At 36.6% G+C, this 7,438-nt stretch overlaps 1 non-coding gene across 1 annotated transcript; it reads left to right on the forward strand.

Moving 5' to 3' along the window:
* Positions 1–787: 787 nt before the first annotated feature.
* On the forward strand, positions 788–881 carry trnai-uau (transfer RNA isoleucine (anticodon UAU)). Its single transcript has 2 exons — positions 788–825; positions 846–881. It is a non-coding gene; the product is annotated as a tRNA-Ile (tRNA).
* Positions 882–7,438: the final 6,557 nt, after the last annotated feature.

The raw sequence follows: 7,438 nt of genomic DNA on the forward strand, positions 1-7,438 counted from the left end.
TTCACAATAATTTCTGCCTAACGTTACCTACAGCCTAAACGATTCGAAACGTAAGTGCACTAACGGTACCGTATAACACACATGCTGGGTCAGAAAGAGTTTTGCTAAAAGTGTCCCTGAGTTACTAACCAAGTAATATATAAGTAGTATATGTGAGCAAATTTGTATTTTTAATTGTTGGGACGGGGTAGAACAGAGGTGCATCGTAAAAACCCATTCACTATTGTTCAGTATTAGGTTCGTAACAGACACATTTTTTTTCACTGAAGCATAAACATATCTATTACAAATGTGAAATTGAGGAAATGCAGCTTGTTTCATATTATAGTGGTGTTTTTGTAAGAACAATCTCATGTTGTTGACAATCTGCTGTTAGCTCTCTTGCTAATCACTAGCGTGAAATAGTACAAACTGCTATATTCAGAGAGCACATGCTGCAGCATTACTATCATTCAACACAACGCATTTAATGCTTAACACTATCAAAAATCGATGCAAATTATTTAAACTAAGTTACCCTACTAAATCGATATAGCGTACTAACGTTACTGCATCTGCATCTGTTTTCACTAATTTACACAAAAGCTAAAACACGTGAGACATTAAACAACTGGCTGTAGGAAAAACGTACCGTTCAGTGGTACCATCAGAATATAATTTTCATCAGTCAGTCAATAAATACTCAAGTCACGGTGGGGAAAAAAGCATTTAGAATTAGCTGAGATACAGTATTGAATGAATGACAGAGCTTCAGTTCATATGTCCAATTGCAGCCAATGTGAGCGAAGCTCCAGTGGCGCAATCGGTTAGCGCGCGGTACTTATACAGCAGTACGTTGCAGAGCTATGCCGAGGTTGTGAGTTCGAGCCTCACCTGGAGCAGTGTTTTTGTGTTACTGCAAAAAAAGCTACTTTCTGTTATTACATGTGGAATAATAGGCCTGTGTCTTTTTTAAATTATTAGTGTGTTATGGGGAGTTTGACAATGATTAGGCTATATAAATATAATTACTTAATGACGTAAAATAATGTAATATGCAATGACCTAAAAAGTCATACATGATTATTTAAATGTTTATTTGCAATTTCATTACTTGTATATTTATTTTTAAATTAATACATTCTAAATAAACTGATCCCAGGTTTTCCTATGTAACACAGTAATTTCATATTTTAATTTACTAACGGCTTTATGTTTTAAAGCTTGTTTTCTGATTTCAGGGTTTCTGTCGTACCTCCGTCTAACAGCAGGCAGCAGTCAAAGATCATTTAAAGGCCTTGTACACATCTTGTTAATGAGCACACAGCACTTACACACGCCGATCAGTTGATGGCAGTGTTGTTCATGAATTTTGTGAAGTATCTCTCTTGCTCCCTCCGTTCATGTAGTTCGTTTCCCTCATGTTTACTTTTCTTGGATGTTAAAATAACATTTCATCTAGGAAATCCACTGCCTGTACATTTCACTAAACACATAATTTTACATTTTAGTAAGTTAGTTACAAGAAATACAAAGACAATTTAATTTTCAAATAGTTTGGAATCAAGAAGATATGACTTTTATGAATTTTTTTTAAAATTCTATTTTGTTTCATTTACTTTTGAAGCACAGATCCCCTTGACTAAAAGTGCAGTCTATTCAGTTTTGACGCATGTTTGAAAAATGAAGCACTTTCATGCATATTACTATTGTGACTTGTTTAAAATGAAATCAATTACAAATGCCTCAGTAATGCTGTACTAATCTGGAAACATTTAAAACCAAAGGTAAATTCTGTGACAATGTTTACCAAACATTTGGATTGGTAAACTTCATCAAACCTCAGTTTTATCTTCCATTATTAACACCTCAGGTGATACGGTCACAGTTGGTCAGCACTAAATGTACTGTAGGTGTAAATGGTGCACCACATTCAGAAATGGTCAAAAGCCATATCACATAAACATTAATTAATGTCAAGCAACAACATACGATTTTCCAGACAGACGTTAACACCAGGTGTAAATGTAGACTTAAATGCTGCTAGTCAGAATCATTTTGTCTACACATCACGGTCAAAATGACAAGGCCCTTCAGGGTAAGATGTTTTCAAGACGAACCAAACATCAGATGTGTCAGCTTGGCTTCATTCCACACTTGATCTTGACAGTACGGATAAGATCTTTGGCCTGACTATAACATTTATGTTGGAAGGATCAAAAACATGTTATTATATACCAAAATCTGGGATCTGAGCCAATCTGATGCTTTCTGTGGGAAGATACTTACTCACAGCTGGCTGGTCTTGTACAGTGAATTCTGATTAGTTCATTTTTGATAACAGATATAGATAATGTGATTCAAACACGACTGGTGCCAGTGAATAAGCCAAGAGCCTGGCGGGTTTACCGCTATGAATCCGATAAGACACCCTGACTGTGAGTGAATGAGTCAGCAGATCTGGCCTGGAGAGACAGCGGCAGACAGCTGACCATCAGCCTGCGATCCTTAACTAACCCCCTTCCTAATCACCCATACTGTACATACACTCACTCGCCTCAGATTTGGTATCACTGTGAGTTAAATGACTAAAATTCATACAGTTGACTTGGAAAGGACAGACCCTTGCTGATACATAATGACATAGCCTGCTGAGGGATTTAGCCTCCCTTTGTTTAGCGGCCCGCTAAGCAGCACTGGAGGCCTAGGGGCAATTAGCATGAGATCAGCTGAAAACAAGGTCAACTCAGGGAAAGAAGCAGCCTCTCGGAGGAGACACCACATTAAGACGTGGCTTGTCCAGTGCGATGACCTTCCTCTCTGGAATGAGCCGTGGTTGCAATTCACTGGTTTCCATGAGCTTTAGCTCTGCAGATTATCAGGAAGTGCTGTAACAGAACATTTTACACAAGAAAGACAGATCATTCATCGTTAAAGGTCATTCAGCTGCATTTTTACCGGCTGTTAGTATTAACAAAGTTACATTTAATGTCATCATAAAGAACAGATAATTTGATCTGTGACACTCATGTCCATGATAAACTGCATCTTTGGTTATTTTCAGCAACACTCAAATGTTGAAGTTCATTGAGGAAAAAGAAGAGTTACCCCAGTTATCTAGGTCATATAGAGACACTAGACTACATTGAGGCGTTTTTTTTCTTTGCTCATACACACCCTCTGTCAGTCAGCTGAAACTGTCATCGGCACGCTCTGTCTGCACTTGCAGTGTGTTTTTTTTCGTGGAAGTGTACACCAACTACTTGTAGAAACAGTGAGGAGGTCAAACACATAATCATCACCATAATGCACTCGACTGTCCAAACATTGCCAGGAATGTTTTTCATATACAATTTCTTTCATTGATCACAAATTTAATTTGTCCGACACCTGATTAACATGGCTGCTTGAACGGGTTGCTTTTGCGAACCGTTCTTGCTATACAATTCAATATAGTGTTGTATTAAATGGGAACATTGTGTACTTATGATTTTGTTGATACGGTATGTTACGGTTTTGTATACCATACAAGAGGTGGACAATATACAGTTGTGCTCATAAGTTTACATACCCCTTGCAGAATGTGCAAAATGTTAATAATTGAAACAAAATAAGAGGGATCATGAAAATGGGAAAATTGCATGTTACTTTTATATTTAGTACTGTCCTGAATAAGCTAGTTCACATAACATAAGTTTATATATTCTCCACAAGACAAAATAATAACAGAATTTTTAAAAATGACCCCATTCAAAAGTTTATATACCCTTGAATCTTAATACTATGTGTCATTTCCTGGATGATCCACGACTGTTTTTATATTTTGTGATAGTTGTTCATGAGTCCCTCATTGGTCCTGAGCAGTTCAACTGCCTGCTGTTCTTCAGAAAAATCCTCCAGCTCCTGTACATTCTTTAGTTTTCCAGCATCTTCTACATATTTGAACCCTTTCCAAAAGTGACTGTATGATTTTGAGATCCATATTTTCACACTGAGGACAACTGAGGGACTCATACACAACTATTACAAAAGATGAAAACATTTGCTGATGCTCAAGAAGGCAACACAATGCATTAAGAGCCGGGGGTGTAAATTTTTGAACAGGATGTTTAAATTTGTATCATTTTGTTTAACGATCATATTTTTTTCATTTAGTACTGGACTTCAGAAGCTACATAACTACATACATGTTTCCCAGAAGACAAAATAAGTACAATTTATCCTGATCATTTAATTTCAAAAGTTTACACCCCCATCTCTTAATGCACTGTGTGGCCTTCTTGAGCATCAGTAAATGTTTCCACCTTTTGTAATAGTTATACATGAGTCCCTCAGTTGTCCTCAGTGTTAAAAGATGGATTTCAAAATCATACAGTCAATGTTGGAAAGGGTTCAAATATGCAGAAGATGCTGGAAAACTAAAGAATGTACAGGAGCTGGAGGATTTTTCTGAAGAACAGCAGGCAGTTAAACTGCTCAAGACAAAAAGGGACTTATGAACAACTATCACAAAATATAAAAACTGCTGTGGATCATCCAGGAAATGACACATAGTATTAAGATTCAAGGGTATGTAAACTTTTGAATGGGGTCATTTTTATAAATTCAGTTATTATTTTGTCTTGTGAGAGTATATGTAAACATCTGTTATGTGAAAAAGCTTATTCAGGACAGTCCACAAAATATAAAAACAGTCGTGGATCATCCAAGAAACGACACACAGTATTAAGATTCAAGGGTATGTAAACTTTTGAATGGGGTCATTTTTATAAATTCAGTTATTATTTTGTCTTGTGAGAGTATATGTAAACATCTGTTATGTGAAAAAGCTTATTCAGGACAGTACTAAATAAAAAATAACGTGCAATTTTCATGATCCCTCTTATTTTGTTTCAGTTATTAACATTTTGCACATTCTGCAAGGGGTATGTAAACTTGTGAGCACAACTGTATATCTGTACCATATCAGTTATCAGTTTTTTTGTTCATTTGTTTTTAATTTACCGGCATCACTTCATTTTGATGCTTACTTTTTAATAACACTGTTAAATGAAATTTTTGGTGAATATTAAAATAAATGTAAAAGAAAGTCATAATGGTGTAATAATTGTTGTTGAAATTTCAATTTATTTAGATAAAATAGTTGTTATATTGGGCATTTGTAGGTTATTAGCCATATCATGAATACTTATTTATTTATGCAGACATTTTGTCACTGATTCTTATTCTCTATACGTCTTTTTTTAATGTTACTTGAAAGTTCTTAGTAGTGTTCTCGAAAGTTTTGCGTGCTTGAGCACAAACCTTTCCTGGGCAGGATTAATGCCTTTAATGCCTTCTCTTACCTTAAGTGCACTGTAGCAATTACTTGTAATTGAAAATACTATTATGAAATCTTCAAACCTTACATGCAGTGGAATATATATAGTGTTCATGCAGAAATATATTGTTTTTAGGAAATACATTTGAAGAATTCAGTGTGTGACTGTGACTCGACCCAGAATCTGGACTGTAGACAAATTCGAGATACTGTACATGACCCAAACGGTTCATGTTCGTTTGCATGTCATGTTATTAGCTGCATCTGTGCAAATGACAGTTGCACAGTTCCATAACCATAACTCTTTGGAAATCCTACATGAGCATATATGTTTTGAAAGGTCTCAAATGTACCAGTTACTTAAATAAATCTCACCTCTGTAGGGCTAAGGGCAGAGGAATGTATCTTGGGTTAAAAACTCACATATGTCTCTGGTTAGGCATGAGCTGTGAATTGTGACAGGTCATTGGTTCAGTGCAATGTACTGTGAGCCTTAGGCAATGCTCATTATAGTAGAAGACATAATTATTATCATTACTGTGGCTGTTTTTTTCCACACGCCGTTTTCCTTCTGGCAGATTGATGATTAAGTGTTTGTAAGCCTGCCAAGGGGAAGTGATGTCACCTTATTTGGCATGTAAGACAACAGATCAGGTTACATTACTTTTCTCATGAATACAGTTTTTATCTTGCAGTGGTTTGACAGGATTTATAACCGGAATTATTTAACGATCATTAGTGTTTGTTTTTTCAGTGTCTTTTTTTCACACTTCATCGTCTTTACTTTGAAATGCTTCACTACTTTTCTAACTATTTTAGAAAATATCAGGACTGCAACTTCTTGAATGCTCACATGAATTTGCTTTCTACAGTCTTGAAGTGTGCTTGATTTTTGAAGGACTAAAAGTACTACACGAGATCAGAGTTTGGATCCGGGGTGGAGTGCAAGAAGAATTGATTTCTTTTGCAGAATGATGATGATGGCTGTCCACAGATCTTGAGCAGTAACTAAATATTTGCTGAAGATGGATGAGCCAACTGAGCTCTGGCGGGTGGGGGTAAAGGTCTGGTCTGGTATCGGCTCCTGTCCCCCCACAATCTCTTTAGTCTTATTAAACATGTCTCCAACAGACTGTTCCTCTGCCAGTTTCCTTGACATATTTCTCCTCTCTGCTGGAAATCTGACTTGATTTACAGAACTCCAAATGAACCCTATTCACACTCCCCCAAGTTCAGATGATTTTCAGAGCACGTTTAGCTGTATAAATCTCCCAAACGCCTTTATGAAGACATTGCAAAGATAGATTTTTTGACTTTTCTGAAATTTACAGCTGAAAATGTCCATTGCAGAAATAGCCTAGCTTCTGTGGCAGTGTCATTTGAAAATTATGCTAATGATCCTATCTGAATATTCCTCATGCCCATATGCTGTATTTTTTGTCTGATAGTCTTTTTTTCTTCTTCTTTTTTTCTGGGGATTGTTTATGACTGGCTAATACGTGCCTACATTCAGGCCCATTTATCAATAAAAATAGTCTGCTTGTGCAATTTCCTGCTTGTGTTTTATCAGCAAGACCAAAGATTGTATCCTCCTTCCTTTTTCTACTCCATCCCGTGTCAGCCTATAAAAACGAATGCCTCCTGCCCACATCCACTGGACCTACTGCCCATCCAGATACATGTCATGAATAACAAGTGCTTATTGGAGGTGCGGTTTGATTTATGGTAATTCGGAGCGCCCAACATTTCGGAAGTGTCCATGTGGTGGTCCAAAATATTATGATTTTTAATTTTTTTTCCCAGAGAACATCCTTTCCAGAATCGTTCTCTTTATCTAAAGCCAAGATGATCGACAAAGTAGTCCGTGTGACATCAGTGGTTCAACTGTAAAGTTACAAAGCTACGAGAATACTTTTTTTGGGCAAAGAAAACAAAAATAACAACTTTGTTCCACATTTTCGTCTCTAATGTGTCACTGTGGACACGCGTTCACGACAGTATCATGATGCCAGCGTGTGGCGGCGCAATGTGGAATAAAGTCGTTATTTTTGTTTTGGAAAAAAGTATTCTCGTAGCTTTGTAACTTTACAGTTGAACCACTGATGTCACACGGACTACTTTGTCTATCATCTTTGTACT

This window comes from Sinocyclocheilus rhinocerous, unplaced genomic scaffold, assembly GCF_001515625.1.
Source record: "Sinocyclocheilus rhinocerous isolate Xijiao unplaced genomic scaffold, SAMN03320098_v1.1 scaffold756, whole genome shotgun sequence".
Classification (NCBI taxonomy): domain Eukaryota; kingdom Metazoa; phylum Chordata; class Actinopteri; order Cypriniformes; family Cyprinidae; genus Sinocyclocheilus; species Sinocyclocheilus rhinocerous.